A 13498-nucleotide genomic window follows, 5' to 3' on the forward strand; every position below is an offset into this window, starting at 1 on the left:
AATAACGCAAAATCTGAAGAGTCACATATTTGTACATAACAGGGGACAAGAATAATGCAATAGATGAGACAAGTGATGTGAAGCAGAACTATTAATGTGGGAAGGGGAGAACCAGTTGTGGTAGTAAAGATTGGAGGCGTTCATAGATGAGGAGTGTGAATGTTTTATTGTCCTCTGATTAAGGTCTGGACCACTGTTGTAAAGCCCCCACTAGGTCTGAGGAGCACATTCCTTAATTAATGTAAAAATACATAAATCCATGTGAAACGTTCATTCCTGCTCTGAATATGTCAAAGGTCATAATACGTTTGTATTCCCACAATCTTCTGTCTCTCTGGGATGTGAAATTACCTTTCAATACCAGCAATTTCATGTCCATGATGCTGTGATCAGGGCTACAAAAATGTCTGGCCACAGTTAGATCTATTCTTTTTTCTTTTATTGTGTGGCGATGAGAATTCATCCTTGTTCTAAGTTTTTATCTTGCTTTCCCAACATACAGACCCCCAGCTGGACAGATAATTAACTGCACTGCATTAGTTGTGGTGCAACTGAAAGTACTTGGAATCTTGTAGTGCTGATGTGAGTTGGGAATCTTTAACTTATCCGTTGTCCTTATAAATTAATAGGTTTTAATTTTTTTCTGCTTGCAGGGAAAGGTTTCTGTTGTTGTTGGAGAGGACAGAGAGCTCCTGATAATGATGTTTCTTAGATTTGGGGGCTGCCTAATGCACAGAATTGAGCGGTCTGGAAATACAGATTTTAATGGGGCACCTGTTTTTAATAAAGGTTGTAGTTTCCATGCAGCTCCTCTTAAGTACAGAAACTACAGCCTTTATTACAAAAAAATGCTTACTATTGAAAGCTTGCAATTTGTTACCATCTTTACAGTTGGCAATTAAAAGGTATAAATCACCGAGGACTCTCAAATTTTAATATTTCCCTTGTCTATGAAACATTTCATTATGTACAGCCGTAAATGCAGCGCAAGCCTATACTAAGCACTGATCTTAATATTCCAGATTCTCATTCATCTACGCCTCATCCTGCTGCTGAAGAACCTGCTTGTGATTCCAGTTGTTAAGCAAGAACACCTAATACTTCTGTGAAATTCTAAAAAAAAAAAAAGATTAAAAAAAACAAGCCAAACATAGATTAAATAGTAAATACTTATAGCCAAATTTTTATCAACCAACTAATAAATAGGCAAAAATCATCAGTCTCTAAAGTTTCTCCTAAAGCCAGTCATACGCTTCATATAAATAACTGGTGGATGACACATGTTCATACAAAAGTGATTTCTTCCAACTTAAACATAAACATGAATGGTAGACTAGGCGTATGACTTTAGTGCTTATTTCACTGAGGACAAAGGATTTGGCATGTTGAAATCCAACCTGCCTGATCCATCTTTTCCTCAACTTCTTCTGTCAGTGACAGTCTGGAGGGCCCCATACACATGGAATTATTGGTGAATCTTGACAATATCATTGCACATGGATAATATGTTGTCATGCGCATGGCAAGATTAAAGGGAACCTGTCACATCTGAAAATGCTTTTTACATGCAGATATACTGAAGGGTTAATTTGCAAGTTAATAGTGTTACAATACCTCCTGGCCCCCTTATTTCCTCCTGCTAGCTGCCAGTTTTCCATCACAAGGGCTTTGCACAGAGCGGCTACAGTCACTGCTCACAGCACCAGACTATACTGTGAGCAACGGCTATAAGCACGACCGGACACTTGACATTAAAATATTGCAGAACGATCTGGATAAGATGTCTGAATGGGCAAACACTTGGCAAATGAGGTTTGATGTAGATAAATGTAGAGTAATGCACCTAGGACGGAGTAATCCTTTTGCTGCATACACAATAGGAGTATACTCGGGACAACAGAACAGGAGAAGGGCTTGGGAATTCTGGTTACAAGTAAGCTGAGCAGCAGTACTCAATGCCAAGCAGCAACCCCAAAAGCAAACAAGATTTTAGGGTGTATAAAAAGAGAAATAAAATCCCACAATCCCAATGTATTGTTACCCCTTTATAAATCACTGGTGAAGCCACATCTGGAATATGGCATCCAGTTTTGGGCTCCACATTTTTAAAAGGATATTCATAAGTTAGAGTCAGTTCAAAGGCGGGCAACTAGATTATTACAAGGGAGGGAAGGTCTCATATGAAGAGAGGTTGGAAAAGTTGAGCTTCTTTAGCTTAGAAAAAGTATATTTATATGTATAAATATATGTGTGGTCAGTACAAAGGACTTGTACATGACTTATTCCTTCCAAAGACCATACTAAGGACCAGGGGGCACTCATTATGGGTGGAAGAAAGGCGATTCCGGCACCTAAACAGGAAAGGGTTCTTTACAGTCAGAGCAGTCAGGCTGTGGAATGCCCTACCACATGAGGTAGTAATGGCAGACACTATAACAGCTTTTAAAAAAGGGCTGGATGATTTCCTCAGTGCAAATAATATTGTGGGTTATAGTTATATTTGGAACAAAATGAATAATTGTTGGAGAAAGGTTAAACTTGATGGACCTATGTCTTTTTTTCAACCTATGTAACTATGACACTTTGACAGCTCACTCTCCACAGAAGCACTGCACAACCAGCTGTCAATCAAAGTTCCATGGCTTGGTTATTGCTGCTGCTCATAGAATAGTGAACAGTGCTCTGAGCGGTGACTGTAGCAGCTTCGGGTTTACCTCTATGACTGAAAGCCGGTGGCTCCAGGGAAGAAATAAGTTAACTTTTTCCCGGTAGCCGCACTTTCAGTAGTGCAGCCGGATAGCATTGTAATGCTATATACCTGCAGATTAACTCTATGTCTGTAGGTAAATAGCATTTTCTGAGGTGACAGGCGGATGCCCAAAAGTGTCTAGCAGCTCCCATAAATATTTTGTCATTTTTTTGAGATATTTAATCTGCAACAGACCAGCAAAATTACTTCTCGGCAATCATTAAAAGTAGCTGTTATTAACTTTTATTATTATTTAATTACATTATATATGAATGAACCTTTCTGGCTTTTCTCTTTTACCTTAGTCACAATTACATCCACTTAGATTAGAAGGTATATTGTATGTGATAGCTCCATTGGCTTGAGGGAACGCTATTCGTTTTATGCTCAATTCTTTGAAAAAAGAGAAATATGGGTCTTAAATATCATGTTGTCAGGGTTTAAAAAATCTCTTTGTGATATCGTTTTGGTATCTAACCAGTGAAATAGCATAAAATGTTCATGAAGAACATGTGATATTAATATTGCAGATATTATTTTCAAGTATTTAGCGAAGATTACAATGACAACCACTCTTATAACCATGGTTTCCTGAATCAGCACGTGAAGTCAGATCTTTACAAAAGATATATAGCGTCAAGAATTGTGGAGAACAGGGAGTGGAGACTTCCTTCTAGACCTAAAATCCAAAGCACATGTTGAGCAGAAAGAAGTGTTACTGAGTGACCCATTAAGTAAAGCCATTGTAAGATTGAGATTTTTACGAATAATTGTACATATGGATGGTATTGGACTGAACTGTTAAGATTTTCTAATTGTGATATGTGCTAATCTTCAATAAACCCATTGTCTTGTCTCATACTGTATTTTACATGTAGCTATAAATTTGTGCCTATAAAATAAAGTAACGAAATGATTAAATAAAAAATAATCTTCTGCTCCAATTATGTAATTTTCACATTGCATAAGGTATAAAAATGGTGTGATAAATGATCATGGCACCTCATACTGGTCAAATCACCTTCGGGATAAGAATATGTATGGTTGATTATTAGGATAGGTCATCCTTATTAGATCTGTGTGGGCTTCAGGGAACCCACTGATCATCTGTTTGAAGGTCCCTTCATGCTCCTATGCACTCTCTAACCTCTCAAGCGTTTGAATTGTCACACGTACCCACACTCCGTCTATCTAGTGGCAATGGAACATACCCGCCACTACTAAGGAGATGCCAGACATGTAGACGGAGCTAAGTAACCACTTAAGAAGATAGTACAAACAGCTGATAATGGGGGTACAGAGAGTTGGAATCCCACTAATCTGATATTGATGGTCTATACTAATGATAAGCCATCAATTCTGTTCCAGGAATAAAACCTTCAAATATACAAACAAGATAACATTTTGACAAACCATATTGTTTAATTAAAATTTAGTGAAAAGCCATATTAGCAAGAAATGTTAAAATTGCTCTTAAGTAGTGATGATCGAGCCTTAAAATTCTCCAGTGCTCGGTACTCGAATTGAGCAGGCAGGACACTTGGATGAGCTCAACTCGAGTACCGAGTATAATGGAAGTCAATGGGAAACTTGAGCATTTTTCTAGAATACCATGACAGGAAGGCTGGGAGGCAGGAAAATCACTGAAATGGATGGAAACAACTCTCAAATGTAATGGGAACAGTATGGGGAAGTCGTCTGAATGCATCTCTGACTCCCAGGTTCCTGCTGGGAACAATGTTGTCAAAGAATTACATCACTTTTCGGACTGACAATAAAATCTACAAAATCGAAGATAAAATTAATTTTACAGGAAAAAATGTTAGGAAACATAATGTATAATGACTTGTATATATAGCAAAATTAAATTAGAGAAAAAAAAAATCCGTCTCCTCCACCCCTTAATAACCAGGCCATCTCTCATCATATTTCCCCATCACCTATGACTAATAGATGACATAGTAGAGGGGGAAATAAAAGTACATCCACTGGTAGTCACCGATAAATGTAATTTTACCTTTTTACTACCTTATCTGGGCATGTGATGTATGTGACATGGTTAGACACATCCTGTTTCATTTATGAAGAAGGGACTCTGAAACTCACAAAGCCTATGCGGACAATTCTAGAACTGCCAAAAATTAGTAAGAAGAGGGACTCTTGGTGGTATACATATTATTATTATTATTATTTATTATTATAGCGCCATTTATTCCATGGCGCTTTACATGTGAAAAAGGGGGTATACATAGCAAAAACATTTACATAATCTTAACAAAACAAGTCAGCGACTGGTGCAGGAGGAGAGAGGACCCTACTCACAATCTACAAGGGATGGGTGAGGATACAGTAGGTGGGGGTAGAGGTGGTCATGCAGCAATGTGGTGGAGCGGTGGTTGCAACAGGTTGTAGGCTTGTCGGAAGAGGTAGGTCTTCAGGTTTCTTTTGAAATCTTCCATGATAGGCAAGAGTCTGATGTGTTGGGGTAGAGAGTTCCAGAGTAGGGGGCATGCGCGGGAGAAATCTTGTATGCGATTGTGAGAAGAGGAAATAAGAGGGGGGTAGAGCAGGAGATCTTATGAGGATCGGAGGTTGTGTGCAGGTAGGTACCAGGAGACTAGATCACAGATGTATGGAGGAGACTGGTTGTGGATGGCTTTGTATGCCAAGGTTAGGGTTTTGAACTTGAGTCTCTGGGCAATGGGGAGCCAGTGAAGGGATTGACAGAGGGGAGAGTCCGGGGAATAGCGGGGGGACAGGTGGATTAGTCGAGCAGCAGAGTTTAGGATAGATTGGAGGGGCGCGAGAGTGTTGTAAAGGAAGGCCACAGAGCAGGAGGTTGCAGTAGTCGAGGAGGGAGATAAGGAGGGCATGCACTAGTGTTTTTGCAGAGTCTTTGCTGAGGAATGCAAGGATGCGGGAGATATTTTTGAGTTGGGGTCAGCAGGAAGTTGAAAGGGCTTGGATATGCGGTTTGAAGAAGAGATCAGAGTCCAGGGTTACCCCAAGGCAGCGAGCTTGTGGGACTGGGGAGAGTGAATGTGACGCCTCTTACTTGAAAAAGCCCTTTAGTTTACCCTGGGAGATGGGGGACTCGGAGTCGGGTCCTGTGATGGAGAGATGGGGTGCAGCCATGGCCCGGACCCGACCAGTGCTCAGGTCCGTCACATTAAAAAGGAGATGGTGTGGGCTCATCCGGGTTGAGTGGCTGATTTACGACTACGCCACCTGTGGCACCTGGTGAAGGCCACCAGCGCCGCTGCAGTCCACTGAGGCATGGTGGTATAGCGGCCAAAGTTATTACTACTCCCCACAGGCGGAGCAGGGCCTCAGGGCAGAGGGACAGGATGGAGGGGGTAGTAGTAGAGGACGACGGGCGCCGCGTCGTGCGGTGTAGTGCAGAACAAACAGTCCGGAGGCCATAGGGGTGAACTTCCAAGGCTTTACTCGCATAGATGGCAGAAGGAAGGCGACTCCCTGCTCCCCGCGGAGTCCTGCGGTCACCAGGGACGGGGGTCCGACAACCTCCGAGTAAGTCCAGCATTCAGTCGAGACAATACACCAGAGTGTTCCTGAACTACGGACCGAATCCTTTCCTGTCCGTGTGTGTGCAAATAGGCCGGGACTCCTTCTGAGCTCCTCTCAGAAGAAGGGCACGGGTGGCAGCTCCGCTCCGTCCGATACCCGGTGGGATCCTCTGGGCCTACCGGGCTTTCCCGTCCAGGATGTAGAGTAGCAAGGTCGGGTGTCGGGGGCCGGTATCCCTCTTGCAGCTGGACTCCCTCTGAATATATCAGCATGGCGAGGACAGGTGGCGTACACCGCTCCGTCTGCATCCTGCCTGGGATCCATTTGCTGTGGAGCCACACTCTTAAGCTCCGGGCCTTCTTGGTCCTGGTCCTTGGCCGGGATGAGACATTCCCCGTCTGCAACCTGCCCATCGTCCCAAGGCCGGGGTACGAGGGCTATGTCTCCGACCTCTGCAGGCCCACACAGGGTCCACTATCAGGGTGGGAGACCACGACCTAAGAACAGTCAAAGACCGCTTAACAGACAAAAGACCTAGGCTAAGGACCAAGAACCAAGATGGATTTTTATTAAATATGAAATTTAAAGTGTAACTAACTTGTAAGTCCTCCACCCACACCCACTAACTGGTTCCCCTAACTCTTGGTTCCCCAGTCTCCCTGTAACCAGGGGAGCAGCACCTAGTGCATACTAGCCCCCTCTGGTGGAGAAATGTGGTGTTGGATGCAAAGGTTGGGTCACGACTATCACACTGTTCTTACTTCAGAGGAGGAACACTACACTCCATTAGAGAAGTGCAGCATCCCTGTGGCGGTCGAACCCTCAGTGAACAGCCATTGACGTTGATGGATAGGTCAGATGGGGGGGGGGTGAATGAGAGGGTGGAAAGATAATGAATTCTGTTTTATCCAAGTTAAGTTTTAGAAATCTGGCAGAGAAGAAGGATGAGATAGCGGACAAACATTGTGGGATTTTGGTTAGTAGGGAGGAGATATCTGGTCCAGAGAGGTAGATCTGTGTGTCATCAGCATAGAAGTGATACTGAAAGCCGTGAGACTCTATGAGCTGTACCATTCCCAAGGTATAGATGGAGAAGAGCAGAGGTCCTAGAACTGAACCTTAGGGGACACCGACAGATAGGGGGTGAGATGAGTAGGTGGTGCGTGAGTGGGAGACACAGAATGTCCTGTCTGTTAGGTATGAGGAGATCCAAGATAGGGACAAGTCCGTGATGCCAAGAGATGAGAGAATCTGTAGTAAGAGGGAATGGTCGACTGTGTCGAAGGCAGATGACAGGTCCAGGAGGAGGAAGATGGAGTATTATCTCTTGGATTTGGATTGCATATATATATATGTAAGAGAATTGTAGAGGTAGGTCTCATATACATCCTGTAAAAATTATGAAGGGGGCATGATACACACCCTGGAAAATTAAGAGTGAGAGTCGAGCCATGATCCTCTAAAAATTATAAGCGAGTGCCACCTGTTTTCCCTCTAGAAAATTATGAGTAAGGGCTGCCTGAAAACCCTCTAAATTATGTGTGAGGGCCACCTGATGACCCTCTAAAATTGTGGAGCGAGGGATGCATGATGACTCTGTTAATATGATGGAGGAGGAGGACAAGAAAAAGAAGAAAACATGAACTGAATACCCTTTTTTGGGATAAGAAGGGGTTAATGGGTATACACCAGAAAAAAAGAACATTTGGTAAAACCTATGCACTAAGTGGAAGGGTTGCCAAAAATTAGAAGCAGGGACTGCAATATACCCTGCAAGACACAAAAAGGAAAGCCTCAGAAAACATTTTTTTTCCCATTTTTAAGGAGTGGGACTCCTAGACTGGTAAAGTCAATGCACTAAGTGCAAGGGCTTAAAAATATTTACCCCTTGGGGGGCATACTATATATAATATAGTATATAGGTAGGCCTTATACACATACTTTAAAAATTGTGAATATCATACATACCCTTGAAAAATTAAGAGAGTGTCACATGATGACCCATGAAAAATTTGGAGCGAGAGCTGTCTTATGACCCTCTAAATATTTTAAGCGAGGGACACCTGATAACCCTATGAAGATTTTGAGTGAGGGCCGCCTGATGACCCTACATTTGAATTGGCTTTATGTTCCTCTGCTGTCATCTGGTGGGGTTGAAAAGTCTGGGCCAATCCAGACCTTGTTCATTTTGAGTGAGGGATGCCTGGTGACCCAATAAAGATTTTGAGTGAGGGCTGCCTGATGACCCTATAAAGATTTTGAGTGAGGACCACCTGATGACAGTATAAAGATTTTGAGTGAGGGCCATCTGATGATCCTGCTGATATGGTGGAGGAGGAGGACAAGATAAAGAAGAAGCTGTGAACAGTATAACCTTTTTTGGGTGAGAAGGGGTGCATGGGAAAACACCAGAAAAAAAGGAACATTTGTGGTAAGGCGTCCCTTACCGCACGCCTTGCACATTTTAAATTAGGTATGTAATATATGCCTGCAAACTTTCCGGTATTAATAGGGAAAAAAAAATATGTAGCCATGAAAAGGACTTTTGTTTTTAGATTGCAGCACCATACCTATAGAAGGACTGTAAGGCAATAAACCCTGCCTTTATGCCTCCACCAGCAATCCCTAAACTGAATGCAGGTAACAGTGGATTTACTAGAGAAAGGACAGTAGGTAGCCCTATAAAGGACTTTGGTTTTAATGGTGCAGCAGTGGTATACAAGTACTGCAATAACAATTAAATATTGCCTATATGCTTGCTCTAATGTAAGCTCTCCATCCTAGATCAACTCTCCCTATCTGCTTCCAGAGGAAAGTGTGCCGAGCATCGCATCACCATTTCTTATAAAAGACCCGATGACGTGATGCGAGCTGCCAATCACAGTAATGTCTGTAGCCAACATGGCTACGGCATAATCGTGTATGACAGGCAATCCCCGCATGTTTATTCTCTGTCCAACAGCCGAGAAACATGTGGGCGGGGATTCAGGCATCGAGCTCGAGCACCCGCGATACTCGATCGAGTAACAAGCGTACCCAAGCACTCTGATGCTTGATCGAGTATTGAACAGTGGTGAGCATGCTCGATCATCACTATTTGGTACATTCTGCAAAAACGAGCGCAATGGTGAATTTAAGACCTCAAAAAGGCCCGGACATCCATGGAAGACAACAGAGGTGGATGATAACAGAATCCTTACCATGTTGAAGAAAAACCAATTCACATCACCCACCCAAGTGTAGAACACTCTCCAGGAAGTAGGTGTTTCAGTATCTAAGTGACTCGCCCCCTGGGCCACGTGTGTGTGGGGAGACCCGTTGTGGATGCTGGGGGTTGTAGTCCTTGCGTGGCGGGGACCGGGTCCCGTGGCTCAGGGTGGTCAACCCAAATGGCGTTCTATTTATAGGGTTTTGTGATATTAAATGTCCGACTACGCCACCCGTGGATTGCGGTCAGAGTGAACTGCCGCTGCAGGACAGACCGCTGGGGCTGATGTTGTGTGTGCAGCAGGAAATAGTATAACTCCCCACTGGAGGAGTATAGCCTCGGGGCAGCAAGTGTGGATGTTGGGGGTGATGGTGCGTGGGATCAGCAGTAACGACACAGAGTCCTGTAATGCAGTCCAGAGTATTTACTCACAGTTCTTTATCCACGTTACTACAGCTGGTCATAACGTCCCTCGTCGCACTGTGTTCACCAGGTGAGGGGCTCGGCCTACTCCCAGATAACTTTGGAGCGTTTCACAGGACCCCCTTTGTGTGTCCTTTCTCTGGCCTGTCATACCCCGCCAGTGACCTCGCTTCTGTCCGGCTGCCTCGGGCCTTCTCTGGTAAAACTCGCCGCCAGTTTCCCTGACCCTATGTGGTGCCTTCCTAGCGGGTGTAGCGAGGGGCTGCGCCACATAAAATGTCACAGCCTTCGGTTTCTAGCTGAGGGTAGTTCCCCGCCTCCACTTGTTTCGGGGACCGGTCTCCCCCTTTGGCCTGACCCTTCTACGCAGGTAGATTCGGGCGTGCGGTGGCGACTCGCCGGTCCACACCCCTGGGGTCCCTTCGTTCCTTGTTCCTGGAGCCTCCTCCGCTCCTCTTCCTTCCTTCTTCTTCCTTCTGCTTCCTCCAGGCCCCGGCCTCTCTCTTAGGCCTGCCTGCGGAGCAGAGCCCATGCAGAGCCTCTGCTCCCACCTCCTGCTCCCTCTTCTTCTCTCACTGAACTGAACTCTGATCTAAGATGGTGCCCACCTTTTATACCTCCCTCTAGGTGCACCCAGGAACTGCCCTCTCCCTCCTATGCACTACAGGGTTCCCCCTTCCTTGGTGTTCCCTCCCCCCACTCCAGCCAGGGACAGGGACTGTCGTGCTCTACTTGGAGCATATTGGTCGCCCTGCCCCCCGGAAATGTGGTGTAATGCATGCAGGTGTCGGGGTCCTGATCCACACTCCATCCTTACCTGAGAGTGAGATATCACACCTCTGGGTGAGATGCAATACCTCTGTAGCAACCGAGCCCTTGGGGTGCTACATAAGTCTACCTTAAAGAGATTTCATGAGAGGAAATACAGAGGGTTCACCACAAGGTGCAAACCATTAATTAGCCTTAAAAATTGAAAGGTCAGATTAGACTTTGCCAAAATAAACATCTAAAGAAGCCAGCGCAGTCCTGGAAAAGTATTCTTTGGACAGATGAAACTAAGTTCAACTTGTATCAGAATGATGGGAACAAGAAAGTATGGAGAAGGCTTGGAATGGCTCATGACGCAAAGCACACCACATCCTCTGTAAAACATTGTGGAGGCAGTGTGGTGGCTTACAATAGCACTGGGTCTCTAATGTTTATTGATGATGTGACTGAAAACAGAAGCAGCCGGATTAACATACTGTGAAAGAAACCCAGGAATTTTTTAAGGCAAAGAAGTGGAATATTCTGCAATGGCCAATTCAATCACCAGATCTCAACCCCATTGAGCAGCATTTCACATGCTTAAGACAAAACTTAAAGCAGATTGACCCACAAATAAACAACTCAAGTCAGCTGGAGTAAAGTCCTGCCAAAGCATCACAAAGGAGGAAACCAAGGATTTGGTTTTCAGACTTCAGGCAGTCATTTGCTGCAAAGGATTCTCTACAAAGTATTAAAAATTAACATTTTATTCATGGTAAAATTAATTTGTCCAATTACTTTTGAGACCCTGAACTGAGGAGGCTTTGTAGAAAAATGGTTCCAATTCCTAAACATTTCACAGAATATTTTTGTATAACCCCTGTAATTAAACCTGAAAGTCTACGCTTCGATTGCATCTCAATTGTTTCGTTTCAAATAAAAAATAGTGGCCTGCAGAGCCCAGACCACAAAGATTCAGTATCTATCCAAATATCTATGGACCTAACTGTGTAACCATATATTTCAGTTTTGTTCTTTTTATTTTCCACCTCCAAAATTATTTCAGTTTGTGTCTCAATGGATTTGTACATATTATGGGTGACATTAAAGGTGTAAAAAAGTTCTTAAAAAAGATTCTTATTGGTATCCTTTTTTACATGGCAAAAAACTAGGGGTGTGGATACATCAAAAGGGGTGTGTATACTTTTTAAATCCCTTGTAGCTACATCAATAGAAAAATAAAGATGCGTTGACTTTTGGAATAAGTGGAGAAAAATTGAAAGCGCAAACATGAAAAATTGTGAGGGGTCGTGAAAAGGTTAAAAACTGATACACCTTGGGGTTAAATTAAACTGCATGCAGACAAAGATTTCGGTCACATTGTCACTTTTAATTTACTGGAGAAATGCCATCTCTAGATAATTCAGAGTTTGATTGAAATGGGGTCCATCAATTGCCACCTGCTGCGTCCTCCAAATACTTTAGTGGAAATGTCGCTCTAAGCAATCTCAACCACCTTGATGTTAAAATGTATGGAGAATGTGTTGGAATTTGTGAGCGAGAATCAAGTAAATTTGCAATTAGTTGTAGAATGACTTTTAATGGTGGGCATTTGCCACTCCACTTCGACACTGCTCTAGCACTGTGCAAAGGCAAATAAGCAGTTTTGAGAAAGTATAATATAACAAATACCTCACGTTTTCCTGTAAGGATTTATTTAAATTCTGAACTTACCTTTATTCTCTGGGTTTCTTGTAATGAAGAAATTGGTCTATTACAGAATTTACATGGAATTAGAGATGAGCAAACATGTTCGAAAAACGTTTGGTAATTTCAAATTCGGCACAAACATTGCACATTCGGATTCGTGATCGGACTTTTTACTTAAAATTGTCAAAATTCGGACAAAGTGCGGTAAATGATCGCATTTGTACTAGTATATTTTTTTACTACTTTGGCTAGGATAGTGGTGCTGTATGATGAGCGGGGAGGACGTGTTTGATGAAGGGAGGGGGTGGGGACTGGCTGAGGTCAGAGGAGCGGCTTACTGTTATTCATATTTATTTATTTTTCTTAACTTAATGTATGCAGATTCCAGCAAGCCAATCCGGGCACAGGAACCATCCACAAGGTCCAGGCACAAGAGCTTGTGTTATTGGTTGCTGAAGTCACATGTCCCTCTCCATATAAAGAGTGAATAAGTAGTTTTGGCATAATTTTGACAGTGTAACAGTGCAGAGAAGCTATTCCTGGTGCTGCTCCTGGGTATTGGGAGATTGAGATAGTTAGCTAGGCTCTTGCTTGTAAGTCAGATAGTTTGGATAGATAGGATCCTGTGTGGCTGTGAAATCAACCTTCCAGCAGATCAATAGTTTTTGCTATTAGTGTGGGCCGGACAGAGACACCAGGCCACATTTCAGCATAGAACTCTGTTGTGCTGATATAGTGCTCCATGCAGGAGTACACCTTTGAAACTCTAAATTTTTGCTGGTAATACCATGCTACATAAAGCAGGACACATCTGAGCTTGTAATTGTTTTGCGTTGAGATTCATCTTTATCCAGGGCTCTACGCAACAAAATCTAAATTTTTTTCTGTTACTACCGTGCTATATAAAGCAGACCACTTCTGACATTGTAATTGTTTTGCACTGAGATTCGTCTCTATCCAGGGCTCTACAGTACAAAATCAAATTTTTTTCTGTTACTTACTACCATTCTACATGAAGAAGGTCACATCTGAGCTTGTAATTGTTTTGTGCTGAGATTCGTCTCATCCAGGGCTCCACAGTACAAAATCTAAATTTTTCTGTTACTACCGTGCTGCAGAAAGCAGGCCACATT

Source organism: Phyllobates terribilis, unplaced genomic scaffold (genome assembly GCF_046119375.1).
Source record: "Phyllobates terribilis strain yellow unplaced genomic scaffold, ASM4611937v1 Scaffold_5__5_contigs__length_657084704, whole genome shotgun sequence".
Classification (NCBI taxonomy): Eukaryota; Metazoa; Chordata; class Amphibia; order Anura; family Dendrobatidae; genus Phyllobates; species Phyllobates terribilis.